The following is a 21,868-nucleotide window of genomic DNA, read 5'->3' as shown; positions in this document are numbered from 1 at the left end:
ACTGCTCCTAGACACCCACCAGTCTCTCCCTCTAGTATCAACCCTCGCGAACTAGTAGGTGTTAATGAGGCTCTTTGAAGTATTAGTGGTGGTGGTGATGGTGGTAGTGGCTGTGGTGTTGGTGGTGATGATGGTAGTGGTGTTGGCGGTGGTGGTGGTGGTGTTTTTTTTTTTTTTTCTTTTAGGGTCTCCTGTTCTTCCGCCTTCTCTTCTCCTCCTCCTCCTCCATAGTATTACTACCAACCATCCACCAAAGAACAAAACTGTTTCCCAAGTTTGTTTCCACTACTAAGTATATTTTTAATCTTTTCAGATCTGCTCCCAGGCCAGTGAGACTTCCATAAGTAAGTCAAACAGAAATATAAATAGAGAGAGAGAGAGAGAGAGAGAGAGAGAGAGAGAGAGAGAGAGAGAGAGAGAGAGAGAGAGAGAGAGAGAAAATGAATATATATGCAAATACTTCAATATAAATGAAAACAAGGCTGTATTATGCATATGAGCCGCGGAGGACAGGACGAACTGGTGTAAAGTTAGACCTCGCCACATGGAGAGCGAAGGTACAGGAGAAAAAGAAGTAGAAGAACAAGGGCTTGGCATTAATTATCCTCAGTCTGTGTGAACTGGAAGAGAATTATTACTTAATCGATCCACTGAGGGAGGAGATGAATGATTGGTGGATATAAGTGGTGAATTACTGCGGGACACTTAGCGGTGGTGGTGGTGGTGGTGGTGATGGTGGCGATGGTGGTGATTCTTTTCTTTGTTTCATTTTTCCTTCCTTTCGTTCTTCCCAGCGTAACCTAACCTGACTGATTCATTAAGGGAGGAGGTGATTGGTGGGCATAAGTGGAGAATTACTGCAGAAGACTTAGGTCGTGGAGTTGCAATGGAGCACAAAGGTAATGACGAGGATTATAAAAATGATAATGATGATAATAATGAAAGCCTGTATTCAGAAACCTGGCTTTCAAGAGTGTTTCTCCTGTTAATAGTGTAGAAATATTGTTAATGTAGCACCAGAACCATAACCTAACATACAATCCCTTGTCACTTCAACTGCAGCCTTTGAAGCGTCTCGGAATATGGTTCAGAGACAGGCGGGGAGCAGCTTGAGTCTTGCCTTAGCGTCGTGGCGTTAGCAGGACTGGTTTACATTGCGGGGGGGAAGTTGTGTTAATAGGGGCTGAGAGGTGCGGCGCGTCCCGGCTTAGCGTGATGCGTGGCAGGATGTCGTGGATGCGTGGCGGCTTACCAAAGGTGAGACGAACATGCTAAACTCTCTCTCTCTCTCTCTCTCTCTCTCTCTCTCTCTCTCTCTCTCTCTCTCTCTCTCTCTCTCTCTCTCTCTCTCTCTCTCTCATTATGATTATTTGTTATTATTATTATTACTTATATTATTATTATTATTATTATTATTATTATTATTATTATTATTATTATTATTATTATTATTATTATAATAATTATATTATACTGCTTTTATATACTATTTCACTGGGAATTGCTGGATACAGTACGTATCACAGTAACAGTGCACAATCACGTGCACAGTCACAGTCACGGCGGGGAACTGCTGCTGGAGTCGCCTGACGGTGGCACCATCCGGTGGTTTTCATAATTCTATCAGTAATTTAACAGCATTCTGGCTCATGAATAACACTTCCGCTGTTTTTTGGTGCCGTCTTTCTGAATCAATAACTAATAATACAGGATATAAACTTACAAGCCGTGGTCCGCTCACCATAATTTCTTTTATGAACCTAAAGTTTTGATCTTTTGTTGTCTGTTTTCGGTACAGAGAGAGAGAGAGAGAGAGAGAGAGAGAGAGAGAGAGAGAGAGAGAGAGAGATAAAGTGTGTAATATCTGCGTAGTGTTGTGTGATGTAGGTTATCTTGGCGGCGGGGCGAAATGCACGCGGCGCCTCACTGACGGGGAGGAAATTACCGCTCCCAGGGATGTCACGGGGAACCAATGGAGGAACTTAGACTGACAGGGCGCGCACTCAATAATATTGCACTGGTGTCCTTTAATATATATATATAAATATATATATATATATATATATATATATATATATATATATATATATATATATATATATATATATATATATATATATATATATATATATATATATATATATATATATATATATATATATATATATATATATATATATATATATATATATATATATAAAGGATAATAATGATATTCGTACTATTACTTCTGTCTGTCTGCTGCTGCTGTTGCTAATTCCTCGATCACAAAACACACTTAAGGTATTTCTCTGTTGACTGTTGTATTAATTAATCTTTCACTGCATTTTAACACTTAATATTTAAGTAAGAAAAAATAATAAAATATCCTTCTGGTGACTGTTGTGTTAATTAATCTCTCACTGGATTTTAACACATCATGTCTCGATCACAAAACACTCAGTCATTTTTTCTTTCTCTCGTTTTGTTTCTTTTCTTAAATGAAAGCAAAAAATATGTAGGTGAAATAAGAAGTGAATGAATAGAAAAAATAAAAATGACAAAAGTTAAATCATTCAGCTGAGCAAAAATGATTATATATATATATATATATATATATATATATATATATATATATATATATATATATATATATATATATATATATATATAACGGAATAAGACAGGAATGACCAAGGAAAATTATTTGTATTCGAAACACACACACACACACACACACACACACACACACACACACACACACACACACACACACACACACACACACACACACACACACACACACACACACACACACACACGAATATGCCAAATCAATTGCTTCGTGGAAAAATAATAATAGAAAAAATCACAAATATGAATGATAACGGTCGAATAATCCTCCTGAGAAAAAAACAGATAACCTAATTTCGATGAATGACATGATAAATATTACAGCTGAATAAAAAAGAATGCATAGCTTCAGATGAATGACAGAGGTTAAATCATTCAGTTCAGGTAAAAAAAAAAAAAAAGAGAGCATGGATGAACAAAAACATAACACCAGATGAATGACAAAAGTAAAATGATTCAGTTGTCAAAAAATGATGCAAAGCTCTGGGGAAAATGTCAAGCCGCAGGTGAATGCCGCTCGTGAAATGTGCAGCACAGGAATGTTCAACCTGCAATGGCCGCCACCAATAAAATAAGAAAAAAAAAAATGTGAAAAACTATGAAAAAAAAGCAAAGAAAGGTAATATTTTAAGTGGAAAACTATAATTTAATCACTGTAGGAGAATACATAATAATAATACATACATACATACATACATGCATGCAGACAGACAGACAGACAGACAGACAGACAGACATATAAGGAGAGGAATGAAAGAAGACAAAAAGTAATATTACACGTAAAATAGTGTAAGTGAATGCTCAAAAAATAAAGAAAACTGGAAGGAAACTCACTATTGCCTTAATAATAATAATAATAATAGTAATAATAATAATAATAATAATAATAATAATAATAATAATAATAGGTCTTTTTATTTACTCATTTATTTCTTTTGTTTTTCTTTATTTTTGCTTTGATTTCATTTTTTTACGTTATTGATGTTTATTTATTACATTATTCATTTATTTATTTATTAATCTATTTATTTGTTTATTTATTTATCTATTTATTTATTTTGCTGCTCTATAACTCGCTAGATTAACACCAGACAAGACCTCCTTTCACTTCCTCACTACACACACACACACACACACACACACACACACACACACACACACACACACACACACACACACACACACACACACACACACACACACACACACACACACACACACACACACACACACACACACACACACACACACACACACTAATTAAAACTGAATGGAAATAAGATAAATAAATGGAAATTGTTAGTCAACCATCTCGTTATTTAGGATTAATGGAAATATTTTATAGCAAAAGAAAAAAAAAATAATGAAACTGACATGAAATATAACATGGCTTAAATTCATAAAATAAACATATCAGCTATAGTGTAGCGCAGCAGCCCAGTGACCTCTTGGTATTTTGGGAAAGGCGGCAGTACATAGAGAATGGCGCGTCCTAGTCTGTGTGTCGTTGAAGTGAAGAGTTCAAGTCCCTGCGGTAAAAATTAATCGCTAATACCATAAATTAATTAGACTGGCGGGGAGCGGTTATTATTATCAAAGTTTGGATAAGTCCCATAAATATTATTGTAAATGCATGGTGATCTGTTTGGATAGGATGAAATAATCGTGTAACAGAATACAAGTACGAGTAATGCTGCTGCTAAAGACAGACACATAATGCTAAGCCAGGGATCAGTGTGTAAAGGTTCAGTTCCAGGAAGGCAGCGGAAGAAGGAACACTTTCTGGCTCAGGTAATCATGACTTCTGAGTGCAGGGAAGCATTCCAACACAAATTCAAGGAAGCTCCGAATTATGGACAGGGACGAAAATATATAAATAAGCATTGAAAAATTGGAAATGTTGAGTTAGTCGAGTCGCTACAGGACATAATTTAATAATGGAGTGTTCAAAAGTAATAATAGATAAAAGAATATATAAATAAAGGCATGCTGAAACTGATGTGGAATGTGACATAGCTTAAAAATATATCAATAATGAATAAATTAGATTAATAGAAAAAAATAGTATTGAGAAATAAGAAACTATGACAACTCTAATAGTAGAATAATTATACAAATGAGAATTCCTCCTATATTTGGAGGTAACTCATTAACAGCAATTAAAGCAGAGCGTATTCTGCATGAAGTCAGGTAATAGCTGAAAAGAACACAGTATGTTTCTATGATAAAGTTTCTGCAAATTTACACAGTGATTGATCAGTGGCTGAGTGAAAAATCTAATTGCAAAAAACTCAGTAACTAAAAGCTATGAAGGGATTCGAACTCACACCAAGGGAGTTCGTAGACCAAAAGGAACAGAGCAACAGGACACAAAGCTTGACACTGATCCTTAACATGACACACTGATGGACTAACACCCAGACAGGCTGACAGACAGACAGGCAGGCAGATATAAAGGTCACCTTTCAAATTATTGTGAGACGTTGCCTGAATACAGCAGCTTTTAAAGGCAATCAGATCCAGTTCTAACCTTTATTTCCTCACCTTTCTCCTCAGATATGCTAAAGCTGCCAGCCGTGATGCCGAGCAGATCTCCAACAAGCAGTTCTTCATGTTCACTCTGTTTTTTCATCCAGTAATGATCATCATCCTACATTCACCCTGTTGGAGGTAGGTGAAGGGAACACGACCTGAGAAATGTGTACTTTATTCCTGACTAGTCTCGCAGTAGCTTTTTCAGAGGACTGTGCCTGCCCTCTTCACCACCTACATCCAATTTCTCACAATGTCATCACCTTTCTCTGCTGTCCAGTCCAGTAATGTTTCTCTTCTTTCACTGTGTTGTCCTGTCCAGTATTGCTCGTGCGAATGTCAGAAGTCTCCGCATGTTGGTCAGTTGGCTTTTGTAGTCACTGTTTTCTTTTGTTTTTATATGCATCTGAAGTTGTCTTGCCTTGTTCTTTCTTGTTTTGTCTTCGTGATGTTGCTCTTCTTTCTCTTTCGTTGTTCAGTTCAGTTTGTGGGAATGTCAAAAGTCGCTGTGTGTGGGTCAACTGGGGTTTTGCAGTCTCTAGTTTCTTTTGTTATTACTCGTATATGCTCTTTTATTGGTTTATCCTACTCTTCTTCTTCGTTGTTTTGCGTCTGCACTTACTGCCAACAGAAAATTAGATGTTGTTTAATAAAGTAAATTCTGTATTGCTGTTTAAATTTTCTGTGATTAAATTGATTCTTGCACCTGTTGCTTCCATTATTTCATCATTCTATCTCTTTCTAAGCTCGCGCAATGGTGTTTTCTCCCTAATGTTCCGCTGGTAGTACTTAGCAGGGCATCTTGTTCTACACTCTTGATATTTATTTGCTTCTACAGATATTCTACGTAGTGTTTATTCCACATTCCGCGTGTTTCTGATGTCATGGTGTCTTGTTCTCTGTGACGTTATGGTACCTTACGATGGCTGCATTTAACGGATTCTGGAGGAAAATACTGTGGATTCAAATAATTAATGAGAAAAATACCTATTACAACCTGACTAAATCATCTGTGGCCTTTCAAGATCCTTTCGGCTCTACTCTTTAAGGACTGGCACCATCACTGAGCCTTTTTTCTGTCTTGTAGCCCAGAGTCAGAGGGCCAGAATCTCTCCACTATAGAATAATAAGAACAGTGCATTTCAGAATACGGACACATTTCTCAAGAGTCTCTTCACGTTACTGCTTCGATAAAACGCCACACTCTTGCCTTGCTGCAGCTCATGTGCTCCTCTGAAGCCTCTTTGTTAGCGTTACCCTTACCTGTTGCCTTAAAAATGTGTCGGCAGAGGTGCCTTCCCGCCGCGGCTCTCATGTGAAAAGGTTTGTTTTTTGCAAGCGGGATTTCATGGGTTGGGAAGAGTCAGTTTGGATTTTCCCCGTGCCGGAGTAAAAGGGGGAGACAGTGGTGGCGGAGATCATGAAAAAGTGTGCGGGGGAAAAAAAAAAAACAGACGGCGATATCTTTTATGGAGGGCGAGTGTATCACAGGCAGGGGGCGGCGCGACACCCTAACTCAGGGAGGGAAGGGCGTGAGCTTCCAGTGGGACGGGAGATGAAATGTAAAGTTAAATTAATCTGTTTTTTGCTGCAAGACTCGCCATTCAAGTGGAACTAAAGTAAAGTTGGGAGTGCTGGAGTTTGTTAAGGCAGTGATGGCGTCTGGGAGTGTGGGGAGAATTGGCGTGGATGTTTCGTGTGGAATAAACACTTTACCGTTTTTCAATAAAGTAATGTATATAAATGAACCAGCCACCTATTTATTTCTTTAATTCAGTTTATTAATTTACTTTTGTTTGTACATGTGTAAGTTATGGATAACATTGCAAACATATAGCTAAAATAGATAAGGTGTTAGATTGAACGGGGTTCAGAATTTCGACGGAGAAAGAAATGCCAGCCGATGCACAAACATTTTTCAGAGGTGCAGATATATATATATATATATATATATATATATATATATATATATATATATATATATATATATATATATATATATATATATATATATATTTTTTTTTTTTTTTTTTTTTTTTTCTTTTTTTTCTCGTTAAGGCAGATTAATAATGTATACCTGAATATTACTCAAATGTGTGAGGAAGCTTACGTCTAACGTAATATTAAAAAAAAACACTTGTAGGATGAACATTTCACATTATTTTGATTAATATGAAAGGTCAGTTGCAGGCTGAAATGCAAGAAAATAATAAATAGATAGTATTGTTTCAAGTGATTACTGTGAGATGCAATAAAGATGACACACAAGCTCCTCAGTCAGTAGCGTCTCACCTACAAATAAAACGCCGGCCGCATCGTGAAGTACGTTGTGCGTACCACTGGAAAAATGAGCAGCAGTACGGGAGTATGACAAACTGTTTCTAGTCTCGCAATTAACCCGGGAGAAAGAAAAGAAAAAAAAAATGTATCAACGCAGTCTGAAAAACAAGTAGCATTAAAGAGTCAGAGCAGCGAGGCGTGACCTGAACTCAGCAAATGAAAAGAAGTTCCGCAACACTTTACACTTTTGCACGCTGGTTCCGCTGCCTTTAGTGCAAAACAAACACAAAAATCAAAGTGCCAGTACTGCAACTCTGCCTGCATGCAGCGATAATGCGAGGCCACTCCACTCCCGGTGCACATCCTCGCCATCCGCGGAGACTTGATGCCGTGAGGACGTGAAGAGCTTAACGCCCCGACTCCCGACCCCCGAGTCTCGAGTCTCGAGTCTCGAGTCTGCAGCCCTGCGTCTGTGGACCATATTCTGAAACGCTTCTGCCCACAACTCTACTACTTCCAAAAGACTAATTAAAGTGACATGGGTTTTTAAGGGTGTTTTCGTGGCTTTAGTAACAGATTAACGAGATTTATACTCTATTTACAGGGGAAACACTTGAAAACGCGGCTAATCCTCACCGTGGCCTTTGATAAGAGTCGTGGTGAGAGCAAAAAGTTTCTGAATACTGCACCAGTACCGGACGGGCAGATCCTTGGGCACTCTCTGGTGGATGCTTCTGTATCTTCAGATTACTTGTGTATTTTGGAAACTACAGAACGATTCGAGTATTGTAAAGTATGTGAAAGATGTAGGTGATTAGTAAAAGCAGGGAAAGGAGAAAAAGGAAAGAAAAACGTCACAGCTCCGCGTCTGTGCGAGGACCGGAGGGGCAGATCCTAACAAGAGTGAGTGTTCAATGGGGACTGATCTGCAATGGCTGAGAAGGTTAAAAGCAAAGGAAGAAGCAACTGGTCACCTTACTCCTGTGCAATCTTGTCAGTTCCAGCCCAGCCTATTTCACTCCACTCCTCTTATTTCCAGTTCACCTTATTCGTGTTCACTTCAGTCCTTTCTTATCCTCTCCTATACAATCCAGTCTAGTTTAATCCAGTACCGGTCTGCAATGACTAGGAAGGTTAAAAGCGGAGAAGCTGGCCAATCTACTTGTGTCGAGGCTCAGGATTGCGTGTCTCGTGGGAGTGTGGCTTGCTGTAAAACCTGCACGATTTTTAAAGGGAGGAATAAAACAACAGGCAGTAAAAGGTCTGAGCCACTCCATTACTCTTTTTGTTGTCAGTGTTGTCTCTCCAAGTGTTGACTTCTCTCTCTCTCTCTCTCTCTCTCTCTCTCTCTCTCTCTCTCTCTCTCTCTCTCTCTCTCTCTCTCTCTCTCTCTCTCTCTCTCTCTCTCTCTCTCTCTCTCGTATATTTGTATAACTGGATCATGCAACCAGAGTAATTTTGAAATATTTACCTAACTAAACGCTAACTTAAGATTAAAAACCGTAGCTGTCTTGTTTGAATGAATGTCCATGAGAGAGAGAGAGAGAGAGAGAGAGAGAGAGAGAGAGAGAGAGAGAGAGACGCTCCCTTGATGTCAGAAGCAGCAAGTCATTACTCTGGCATCTAAATTCTGTTTCATTATATCTGCCAAAGCGATTCCCAACGTTGATGAAAGCACGGCGGTCCACGAGCCAGGGGAAGCCGGGACCAGCAGCGCGTCACCAGTTGGTAGCCCCTGGTTTCCACATGACTCCTCCTGCAAATAAATAAACAAGTAGAGCTGTGTTTGTAGATTCAACAGAAAGGCGAGAAAGTGCTGGACGCTAAGAGGAGTGGCGTTAAATCATGCAAATATTAGGAATGCATTGCTGAATCGTCGCTCATATGCCGAGGGTGTCAACGAGCAGCTGTCAAGTGGAAAAATAGTTCAGTTTTCAGTTTACTGGGAGTCGATTTCAGTTACGTTTCACTTTGGTAACGACACAGCCTCGAGGTTTTTTTTCTTTTTCTTCTGGCAAGTCGTTCCTCTTGCAGTGTCTTTCCTCTCGTGTCTTAACAGTAATATGTATGTTGCATCTTGTGTCTCCAGTGATTTCGTTATCAAATACAGTCAAATTTGTTCCTGCATTTTACGTTCTTGTGTTATTTTTGGTTTGTAGTATTGTAGTTTTAATTTTTGTCGTAATTTCTGTGGTAAAAGGTAATTTATATTCTACTACGTGTTTCAGATAGTTCAAATGTTTATTTATTGTATAGCATCAGTTATTTGTTATTGTTTTTACTATCCGGTAAGTCAGTCAGTCAGTGCCTCTCCCTGTCTCCGGTTCAGTATTATCAGCCTTGTTGTTGTTGTTGTTGTTGTTGCCATCAACTTTAGTAGCTTCAACCATCAGTAGATAACATTAAATAACAAAACACACCCACCCACTCACACACACACACACACACACACACACACACACACACACACACACACACACACACACACACACACACACACACACACACACGTCACCACTAAAACACACCAATACAAAAGAAGACAAACCATCGTATTTCCCCCCAATACAAAACACACATCCCTCCTTAGTGAAGTAAGGAGGCTGGGAGCACATGATTCCGTGTGTCGCGACGCTAATTACGTCTGCACCAACACTGCCAGTTAATCGAGCAAACACGTCCTGCAGTCTAAGGTAACGAGGAGCCCCGGCGTGAGTTAGGGAATCAGGAGAGTGAAGGGAGTGAAGGTGCCGGACAGCAGTGAAGGGCTGGACGAGAGGCGCCGAGGGAAGCTGGACTCTCGCGCTCCTGATTAAGTGTTGTATTAGCTGAGGATGAATGTAGCCTGTTAGCTTGCATTGTACGTTGAATTGGGGAGTTACGATAGTGAGTTATGGGGAATTTCAGTGGATTCTACCCTGTTACTCTTCAGTGGTTGCTTATGAGTGAGTTTTGAGTGAATTTCAAGTGGTTTCAAGTAGACTGAAGTATAATTCAAGTGGATTCAAGAAGAAAGCAACTTTAAAAACCGTGTAATTTTACTAGTATTATTTTCGAAGGCCACATAAATGGTTAGCCTGATTCTTAGAGTGTTTATCTTGTTGATATCGTAGAAATCTTGTTAATGGGTCTCTTTAACCTTAAAAACACCCGTAAAACCCGTGTCCCTTCAACTACGTAGAGCCTTATGAAAGTAGTGGTGCAGTGCAGAAGTGTTTCAGAATATTGTCCTGATACAGACGCCGCCGCTCTCCTCACAAGGCAGGCAGGCAAGAGGCTCATTTTGCATAAGCAGATGGCGGGGCTGGAGGGGCGCGCGTGATGGCTATCTGAGTGAGCCGAGCGATGTGACGCACTGAATGTGACGTCACCTTTTTGAATGTGAAATGAAAGGTGATGTATTTCTGATAAACTTTAATAAATTTACAGTGCCATGCAGTATAGGCATGGCACTGTATTGTGTCTATATGGCTGACGACGATGATGATGATGACTGACATTATAACATTATAGAGGCGAAGCAACATAGCCTGAATCCTTCCTCCCTTACCAACACTTCAAACAGGACACTACACCCTATCACTTCTCAACTCCCCAACCAATAGATAACCTTAGCCTCAACCATTGCACCATGAACAGATTACAGAAAAGAAGCAACACAACTTATCTCCTTCCATACCCAAGACTCACAGCAAGGCACATCCCAGCAGCTCTTCAGTCAAACACGCCGGCCATCCATTACTCCCACCATCATAAAGCGAGACAAGACTGCAATGGTGCCTTTGTCCCGGGCAGATTGGGAGGCCCTGCATTGCTTGGCGGGGGTTGGGGGGATCTGCTCGTCGCGCTAAACAACCCATTAAGGCGCCGCCGCGATGCATCACCTGCCGCATCCGGTCCAGGGAGCCCACCGCCCCCGCTATCCCCCCAGCAGCGTCCAGGCGAACAAAGGAGCATGAATGTTTCAGTGAGTGATGAATTAGTCGGGAATGCACACTTGCTGGGATTCATATGCATACTTGTACGTGCATGCATCTACACGCGTGCAGGATGGTGCTGTGTATGTACGTATGTATACATACATATGTATACTCGCACGGACACACACACACACACACACACACACACACACACACACACACACACACACACACACACACACACACACACACACACACACACACACACACACACGTGAAAAATAAAGAAAGAAATACCGGACAAACGTAGATACGATGTCATTTATGTTACAACTCCGCCTGCAAACAAACCGTCAGTTAGTATTATTTTTTACACACGTAGTGAAAAAGGAATGAAAAAAACAAACAAACCTAGATACAAAATCCTTTACATTACTTCTGCAGCCCAAAACCCATCCAACACTCAAACACGTATCAATGTCCTTCTGTACACAATTAATAAATACTTGACACGGAGGAGCATCCATCATCTGTCAGTGTGTGTGTGTGTGTGTGTGTGTGTGTGTGGGAAGGTTCGATCAGCTGGGGAAGCGACGGGCAAGTCTCCTTCACTGCGAGTCATCATCGTCACGTTTATTAATCACGCAAGGAAAGGCACGCGGCTCGCACCATTTAGCTTGTGGTCGACTGGAAGGATAACACGTGTGATAGCCGGGATGGTGGTGGTAGTGGTGGTATTTGATGTCATTGCTTGTGGTGGTGGTTTCTGGAGGTAATTTTGATGGTGTGGTGGTGGTAGCTGTAGTTGTTGTTGTTGTTGTTGTTGAGGATGACAAACTCAGCTCATACGCGAAGTTATGTGGTAGTGTTGTATGCTAGGTAAAGCGAGGAAGGTATTTTCAAAGCGCACGGAGGGGAGCCTAACTGGGTCTCGGTCTTTGCCTGACGTCATAGGTAATCTAGACCAAAGCTCTCACACTCTCTCTCTCTCTCTCTCTCTCTCTCTCTCTCTCTCTCTCTCTCTCTCTCTCTCTCTCTCTCTCTGCAAGTGCCTTTATTATCCACTTTCGTTACTTGATCATAGTGACAAAAATTACTAGTGCCTGAATAAACTAAGTTCCGTCAAAGTATGATTAGTATTCGTCAGTTTGTTAAGAGACTGTCGTCATACTTTCTTTGCTTTCTATTTATTCGTTTATTTATTCTTTCAATTTTTATCACGTTAATCTTTCCTTTTCTATTACCGTCCCTCTCTTCTCCCTCTTCTCTCCTTTCTCTATCCTTCGTCATCACAGCAGTTTTCTTCCCGCTGTTCTCTTCTTCCCGATATCATGGCTGCGCCTCCTGCAGCGCAAAGGTTTCCCCAAGATCCCTGCAAAAAGATGACCAAGACCCAGTAAGGAAAGCCCATAGACACACACACACACACACACACACACACACACACACACACACACACACACACACACACACACACACACACACACACACACACACACACTAATTACTACTTTTCTTCTTTCTGTACACTCAATAGAGTTTCCGTATTTTGGATAAGAATTCAGAAGGAGGCATTTTATGAACAAATTGGAAATGAAAGGCAGAAATAGACTAAGTAGATACGTCCTAAAGTGTGAAAGATTATATTATATAGAATAGAAACCAAGAATAACTTCAACATGACACCTTTACTCCCCGCAGAAGCAGTACTAATAGTAGTAACAGAAACAGCAACATTAACAGTAGCAGTTGTACATCGCTTCGCTCCTTCAACGGTGCCGCAATTGACTGACGCCTGACCTCCGTCCTGAGCCTCCCAGCACGCAACATTCTTCAGGTCAGGCAACGCGGGAATCGCTCCACCAACACTAATCAGTTTTCACTCCACGCCACTCCTTGGTCTCTATTCTGAAACGTTTTGCTTTCTTACTATGACTATTTTTCAAAGGTCACAGAGAAGATTAGTCCTGTTTTCAAGAGTGTTTCTCCTATTAATAATGTAGAAATCTTGTTAATGTCACTAGAACTGGAAAAAAATATCTTTAAAAATCCATGTAACTTCAACTAAAGCCTTCTGGAAGTAGTCATGGTGTGGCGTAGAAGCGCTTCAGAATATGGTTCACTGGTGTAACCCGTTGCGTGTTTGAAATACCCCAGCAATGCGCGTGCTAAAAATACACCAGGGCCTTTGACACATTTAAAGGGATAATTAGAGGCATATTTTGGGTCCTCGCTTTGAAGTTTATGGGACTTGCTGTGCTATTGGGCGAAAATGAGAGTGTTCATCAAATGGGTTTAGCGGAATTTATAACATCATGATTACGCTATTTCGCTTCCTTCCTCCAGCGTGAACGATACTTGGCTTTCATTCCTGGCGCGCTTTACGTCTTGTTAAGCTTGAGTGACGTCATGTGTTCCTTACTTAGCTAATTGGTGAGCGCTGAGGTCCTCTGGGTAACACGGGACGCCGTAACATCCATGCAACACTCGCAGACTACATTGTCTCTGAATTGGCGTGTTGCTCCACTATGTTTAACAGGCTGTTGTGGAAGGTAGTGTTTTTAAAGATGTTTTCATGGTGCCTGGGAGAGTTTGCCAACATTTAGTGGAAGTTGTTGGGATTTTCATGATTCTTGCTGGTTTTTTTGTAGTTTTTGCAGGTTGCTTTCATGATTCTAGTGGTAGTTTAACACGCTATAATGGAAGTGATATGTGTCTAATCTTTAGTCTGTTTTTACAGGTTTTAGCGGGAGTTGTTAGGGTTTCAAAAATGTTTTCATGATTCTGGGGGAAAGTATGACTGGTTTTAGCGGAAATTGTTGGGGCTTACACGATTCTTGCAGGGGTTAGTGTGCGTTTGAGAGGTGTCTCCACAATTATAGAAACAGTTTAACAGGTTTACTGGAACTTATTAGGGTTTTGAAATATATTTTCATGTTTCGTTTCCCGCACACCTTGTTTTCCTTGCTTTCCTCCCTGCCTTGCTTCCTCCATATCTCGTGTCCTCCATAACTCGTGTCCTCGTTGCAGACAAGAAAGTGACGCCGTTCATTTTGTCCTCGACTTAACACAGCGTCCCACAGAGCCGCCCACCACTTGCACCCCGACTGTGCTAAGTCCTCGACAGACGCACCACCGCTGCCTGGCTGGCTCCAGTGCACTGGACGGCTCGTGGTGTGAGGTGAAGGTTGCTCGAGTCTGACTCATGGCGGTTAGTTGAGAGAGATGGCGTTTCGTAATCCCATCCAGCGACATATGAACCTGTTGTTGTGGCGCCGTAACTCAATCAATTAGCGTTCCCTGATCCATCAATTGTTTCTAATCAAGTGTGATCGTAGATGAGAGACGTTGCAGTCTAATAGGTAATTCATTGTTGTCATAATAGCAAAGACTTAAGAGTTACGAAAAAAATCTGGGACGTAAATTACAAATATTAACTTTTAATTAATGTCATGATTTGTCAATCTAAAAACTCCAAACACAGGTAGAAGATTATAATGGGAGAAAAAAGATGAATTTTGTCATGGAATCTCCTGCTCCTCCTCCTCCTCCTCCTCCTCCTCCTCCTCCTCCTCCTCCTCCTCCTTGTTCTCTTCCTTGTCCTCCCCCTCCTACTTATCATTTCCTTTATTCTCCATCATGATCATTATCATAATTTCTTCTTGTTCTTCTTGTTCTTCTTGTTCTTCTTGTTCTTCTTGTTCTTGTTCTTCTTGTTCTTGTTCTTGTTCTTCTTGTTCTTGTTCTTGTTCTTGTTCTTCTTCTTCTTCTTCTTCTTCTTCTTCTTCTTCTTCTTCTTCTTCTTCTTCCTTTGAGTGTTGTTGTTGTTGTTGTTGTTGTTGTTGTTGTTGTTGTTGTTGTTGTTGTTTGTTACCACCTTTTAACAGCAGTCTATATGGAAACGTTCGAAATAATTTATTTATTTTCAGGAAAACTTTTAACATTATTTTTAAGATCATACTTCTCAATCTTCATAAACTTTATGAATCTATTTACTCGACTGAGCTTTCAATTTCAACTTTATTGTTAAGATTTTTTCATCCCACAGTTTGTTTTAATTGCTATACTCTTTTCAAAAAACTCCTTTAATATTCTTTGACAATTTTTGTCGTTAACTTTTCTTAACTTCGTGAATTTATTTACTCGAGTGAGCATTTGATTTCAACTTTCTTACCAAATATTTCTTATGGAGCATTGTATTATGTTGTGCGACTAATGCACTGGTATAGTATTTTCTTGAACATTTCAAACAATGTTCTCGAAACACTTTTCTCAATTTTTCACAACTTTTCACAACTTTTCAGTTTCTTTATTGGAGAGAACGTGCAATTCAAACTTTCTTATCAATTTTACCTTTTCACATAACAATAGTATTTGAAAACTTTTTAATATTCGTTAAACACTGTTCTCAGTTTTCCAGAACTTCTCAATTTCTTTACTCGAGAGAGGGTACAGTTTTCACTTATCACTTATCGTTTTTCATATAACACTGTACAACATTTAACCATACTCCTGAGACAGTCTTTATTCTCAAGTTTTCGCAACTTTCCCATTCCTTTACTGGAGAAAGCGAACAATTTCGGCTCTTATTACCTAGTTTCCTATTTTCACATGACACTGGACAACACGCAAGAGCCGAGCAGGGCACGTGGCGGGAGCTGCGGAAGATTGGCTTGAAATGAGATGCCGCATTTCACAGAGTGTCTGGGGTCACTGGGGATGCACGTGTTGTTATTGCTTGCACTGTCTATTTATTTATTAATTTATTTGTTTATTTATTGATTTATATTGCTGTTGCTGTTGCTGTTCTTGTTGGTGGTGTTGTTTCTATTACTACTACTATTACTGCTGCCACTGCTACTGCTACTATTATTATTATTACGTATTATTATTGTTCATTGTTGTTGTTGTTGTTGTTGTTGTTAACATTATTATTATTATCATTATTATTATTATTATTATTATTATTATTATTATTATTATTATTATTATTATTATTATTATTATTATCATCATCATCATGAATAGTATAATAAGAAAATGTTTCTCTCTTCACAAAAAGTAGAGTATAAGAACATTGACCTGATCGTTGAAGCTAATTTCTTTTAATGATAAAATCTGTATTACAAATCACCTAGAATCTATTAATTTTATATTCCGGTAGTCTGGGAGTTTTTTTTTCAATTTCAATTTCATTTCTATTTTAGCACTTATCTTACCTGCAAGTATTTTTTTTTTTACAAATTATTTTTTTCACAATATTTTTTTTTTCCTTTTTTTCTTTTAGAGGCAAGAGGAAGGAACGGAACAGAGGTGTGACACTCCCCGCCAGCCACGCTCCTTACGCTCCTTCCTGAGTACAGATGTCATTGTTAAGGTTTGTGTGTTCATCGAATTATTTTGTGCATTAACCCTTTCGTTGCTGTGTTGCTTTTGTTAACATTCCTGGTGGAAGTAATTCTCAAGGACGCACAGAGAAGAGAGAATGGAAGGTTAATTTTTTTTCTTTTTCGAGGTTACAAAGCTATTTAAGAGTCTGAAGCACGACAATTAGTGTTTAGAAAGTATTCGTGAATGTGAAAAAATAGACATAAAAGACATTAAGCAATAAAAGGGTTCATTTAACTTCCATCCGGTGCTTTAACTTATTTAACTTTGTGTGTACATGCATGATCAAATCTGCGTGTCACATACTAGGACCATTGCTAGCTGGTCACAAAGGATTACGGGTATTATTTTTTCTTTTATTTTAGCTAAAGTAAGAACTATATCGATCACTGAACTGTCGATGTGTTGAACCAAATTTTTATTTTTTCTTTATGATCATATTTGACGGTGCTAATTATAAACACAGACTTTTCTCAAGCTAATGTAGTAATTATTGAGGAGATCGAAACTTCATTTGAGTTTATTCTTTATTCATTGTTTGCAATTATTCGTGAGTCTGAAAATGAAGTGAAGGTGTCATTGCCAGGTGTAGTAATAGGTATTCTTATTTACTATTAATGAGCCGAGTATTGTTAAATGGCAGTGATGTTCCTTCTAAGGACCATATTTGCAAACTCTTCTACGCCACATCTCCACTGCTTTCAAGTGACTCTGCATAGACGAATTTATATGAGCTTTTTAGAGTGGTCATAGTAACATATTAACAAAATTTCCACACTATTAACAGGAGAAACGCTTCATAATCCAGCTAATCATCTTTGTAGCCTTTGAAAATAGTCGTGATGAAATTACTTAGGTTTTTAAGAGTGTTTTATGGTATTAGTGACAGATTAACAAGATTTCTGCATTACTGACACGAGAAACTCTTGGGAACCAGGTAATCATATCTATGGTCTTTGAAAATAATCGTCGTGGTTACATTGATTTTTAAGAGTGGTTTATATAATACTAGTGACAGATTAACAAAATTACATTACTGACACGAGGAACACTCTTGGAAAGCTGCTAATCATCTCTGTGGCCTTTGAAAATAGTCGTGGTAAGAGAAAGCGTTGCAGAATAATGGTTTCTGTATCAGTGTGTTAACTTGGAGCTCAAATTAGTATTGCTAACACATGTGTTCATATTGATAATAGCATGACGTGTACTGAAACATTAATACGTAACTGCCATAAACATTTCTTACAGTGACTAATTAATGTTAAGATCTGAATCCGAAACAGGAACGCAAATTTCGAAATGTTCAAATTCATACACCTCCAGCACATTATATTGGCCAGAGAAGTAAAATATGGACTCAGTATATTAGAGAATATTTCCCGCCTGGTAATTACTATTGGGAAACACACACTGGTTTCCCGCCACACTCATTGGGCGGTATCACTCCTGGTCTTGGTTCCTGTTAGTTGAGGCCTCTATCAAACAATGAATCTTGCTACTCCTTTTTATCAAACAATGAATCTTGCTACTCCTTTTTTTTCTGTTCTTCTTACACTACTACTACTACTACTACTACTACTACTACTTCTACTACTACTACTACTACTACTACTACAGGAATGCTCTAAACATATTCATTACAGAGATACGCTAAATATATCCAGTACATCTTAACACATCCCTGCGAAGCCCCAACACAACAGTTATACAGCGAGAGGTTAACTTCTCCGCCCTGATCCGACAGCCAGCCGCCGAGTTACTGTTTACGGAATGAAGGTTTTCACTAAACGTCCCGCCTGATGGTTTTATTCCCTCGTAAAGGAGATCATCGCTCGCTGCGCCGCTTAATGCATCACCAAGCCTGTCTCACCCGCCGCCAATAGCTCAAGGTTAAAGCTGCGGAACTGTCAGAGTTAGGCTTACCACTTCTTAACCCTCAGTCTTCGGTTGTCTTGACTTGATCTAACCAAATATAGTAACTAGTAACTCCACTATTAAAAATGCGGTGTATTATTGTTAGACTTCGTAATTATCAACTCTGAGTCTTTTGTTATCTATTCTGACGTTACATAACCTGGCTAATACATCCAATATCAATGGTGCGGTGTGTCAGTGTTACTTTAAATGCTTTCTAACCTTCAATCTTTATTACTTTGGGGATGATAGGCTTAAAAAGATTGGTTTGCTTCATACAGGGACTGCCACGTGTAGGCTTGATGGCTTCTTGTAGCCTCCCCTTATTTTCTTGTGTTCTTTCTTTCGTTCTAATCTTGACTCTCTCTCTCTCTCTCTCTCTCTCTCTCTTCCCCTTCCCCTTCCCTTCCTTCCCTCTCTCCTTCTCTCCTGATTCCCCTTTCCTTCCCTCCCTCTCTCCCCCACTTCCCTCAGCCTCGACAAAGGAATCAAATGAAATGCACAAAAGCTGTCAAGTATTTGCCGCACCTCACAGGAATCGTCGTCAGCAGGTGGCGGCGCTTGTGCTGGGGACGCAGGGTAGAGGGAACGGCTTCAACTTTGTCGGGTCTCCCATTGTTTGGCGCTAATGATCCAATGACTCCTAGCCTTAGTCGTAATTGGTTGGGTGAGTAATAGGATTATTCTCCGCTAATTGGGCCGCTGTATGACTTCACTGGTTGGTGCACGAGATAACATGGATCTGTCACCGCCACCACCACCACCACCACCACCACCATCAATAGCGCTAGCATCGTCACTAGTGATTTGCTTGTTTGGTCCAATTTTCTTCTGATTGTGGTGTAAGTACTTGTGGTGTTCGGGTTTCTCTCTCTCTCTCTCTCTCTCTCTCTCTCTCTCTCTCTCTCTCTCTCTCTCTCTCTCTCTCTCTCTCTCTCTCTCTCTCTCTCTCTCTCTCTCTCTCTCTCTCTCTCTCTCTCTCTGAAATGATAGGTGCAAAGAATGAGACAAAAAAGTAATTGACCTGGTGAAATGAAGGAGAGATGGACTTGAAGATGAGTTACAAAGAATAAGAGAAAGAGAAAAGATAGAATTGATTGAAATAACTGGAAAAGAGACGACCTTTGATAGCGGTGTAAAGAATGAGAGAAAAAGATGTAATTGACAGGAGTAGATGGAGGAGAGCTGGACTTAAAGTGCAAAGAATAAGAGAAACCAAAAAAAAAAAAAAAATGCTATGAGGAGAAATAAATGAAGGAGAGATACACTTTGAAGGAGATGCAAAGAAGTGGAGCAACAAAAGAAGACGTGATTGACAGACGTAACTGAAGGAAAGAGGGTAGAGATGCAAAGAATGGGGAAGAAATTAGATCTACAATAGACGGGAATAACTAAAGACCGGTACTTTTTCAACCAGTTACAAAAAAGTGAAGCAAGAAAAAGCGAGAAACAAGCTTATCTAAAGGGAAAAAGATTTATAATGTAGTTACAAAAAAATAAGATAAAAGGAGAAAAGAGGTGGAAGTAAACAGCTGACATAAATAACTGAAGACTTTAACTAGACGTCAATTTCTGGTATTTAGGAAATGGCAAAAGAAGAAGAGGTAAAGAACAAGAAAATATCACAGGGGAAGCAAAGTATTTTTACCTTGGTGGTACAAAGTAAATAAAGTTCAACAGTCAGTAGCCACAAATATCTGTAAATTTAGGAATGTCAATAACAGTGACATTACGTGTTTGTGCCTTAAACCCAACGAAATGCCACCGACCGTAAAACCAAACCGACACCTCTCTATTAATTACGCAAAGGTGAGTGAGAATACATGGGCGCGGCTGTCAGAAAGGCCTGCTGCTATAAAGGTCACTGGAATTCAATATAACGTGCGTGCCACTTTACTTGAATCGCAGGCAGTGTCTTCAAACCTTTTCACACCACTAAGAGCAATGCATGACTATAAACATCTACAAGGAAGAAGAGGGTAAAAAGAACAGATTTCCCAATGTCTACCCTAGAATCTATTGCGCTAAACGGAGTGTATGAAATCTATAAACACCTACAAAAAAGAAAAAAATGAACACTGCTCCCCTTAAGTAATAATTTCTCTCTCTTCTCATCAGCCCTGCCAGTTATTCCCTGTCACTTCTCACACTAAGAGTTCTTCACACACGAGAAATGAAAGTCCCCCTGTCAGCCGCGCGTGAAATGAGAGTAATAAAATGTGCCGGTAGTTTCAGAAGGACTTTTACAGCACTCACCAATGCCCGGGTGCTGTGTACGAGGAGGAATGTTTGCCGGTACGCTGGAGAGGATAGTAGCAGACCTTGAGGCCTTGACGTGACATTAATAAGTGGATGGATTATGTTAAATGAGCGGATCTTCTTTCATTCTTTGTAACGAGTCTTATTTACGAGGAATAACGCACGAAACTAGTTTGAAATGAGAGAATGTTGATAGTTTAACGTAGTAACGTGAAGTTAATACGAAGATAGGTGTTTATTAGTTGAATGGAGCTTGCTTGATTATAAAGAGTCTGGTTTACGAGGAATAACGCACGGAACTAGTACAAAATAAGAGAATGCTGATACTTTAACTTAGTAACGTGAAATTTATAAGTGTATTTGCTTTATTTTGCGTGATAATTCTTAAATTAATACGTGGATGGATTCTGTTAATTGACGGGGTTTTCTTTCGTTCTTTATAACGACTTGTTTACCAGGAAGAACACGCGGAGCTGTGAAGTGAGGAAGGAGGTATTAATAGTTCATATTTGTAAAGTTTAATTAATACGTAGATGGGGGTGTTTATTAAGTAAATGGGTCTCGTTTGATATTTTATAGTCAGTTTTATAGTCCCTAACGTGGAATAAATACACAGATGCATTTCAATAGAGAGTATTTGAATTCATACCCTACGCCGCTCAGTATTATAAGGTGTTTACATGGAAGAAAAAATGCAGTTATGAAGAAAGAAATTTGAAGCCATGAACCTTGAGTCGTGACGTGTAATGAATACCTAGATGGATCTCAGCAATTAAGGGCCTTTGATTTCATGCTTTGTAACGTTCAATATTGCTGCTTGCCGGGACGGACACGCGCAGCTACAAAGTGAGATGCTTAGCCAATAATGAACTTTTAGCTCCAGATTTATGTGTACAGTGGTTTGTATTTTGTTGTGTGATTTCGTGTTCGGTAAAGCTAAATATCATTCACGTCCTCACGAT

General features: G+C 39.5%; 1 long non-coding RNA gene across 1 annotated transcript in view; it reads left to right on the top strand.

Annotated features, from left to right (window-relative positions):
- Positions 1-1,081: 1,081 nt before the first annotated feature.
- LOC135100632 (uncharacterized) overlaps positions 1,082-21,868 on the top strand; it is a 35,281-nt gene continuing 14,494 nt past the window's right edge. Inside the window, exons 1-3 of the long non-coding RNA XR_010268842.1 lie at positions 1,082-1,257; positions 5,170-5,283; positions 16,633-16,722. This is a non-coding gene — a long non-coding RNA (uncharacterized LOC135100632). The remainder of the gene's footprint in view (positions 1,258-5,169; positions 5,284-16,632; positions 16,723-21,868) is intronic.

This window comes from Scylla paramamosain, chromosome 5, assembly GCF_035594125.1.
Source record: "Scylla paramamosain isolate STU-SP2022 chromosome 5, ASM3559412v1, whole genome shotgun sequence".
Lineage (NCBI taxonomy): Eukaryota > Metazoa > Arthropoda > Malacostraca > Decapoda > Portunidae > Scylla > Scylla paramamosain.
Note: the sequence above shows the minus strand (reverse complement) of the source record. Positions and strands in the feature narration are given on the sequence as shown.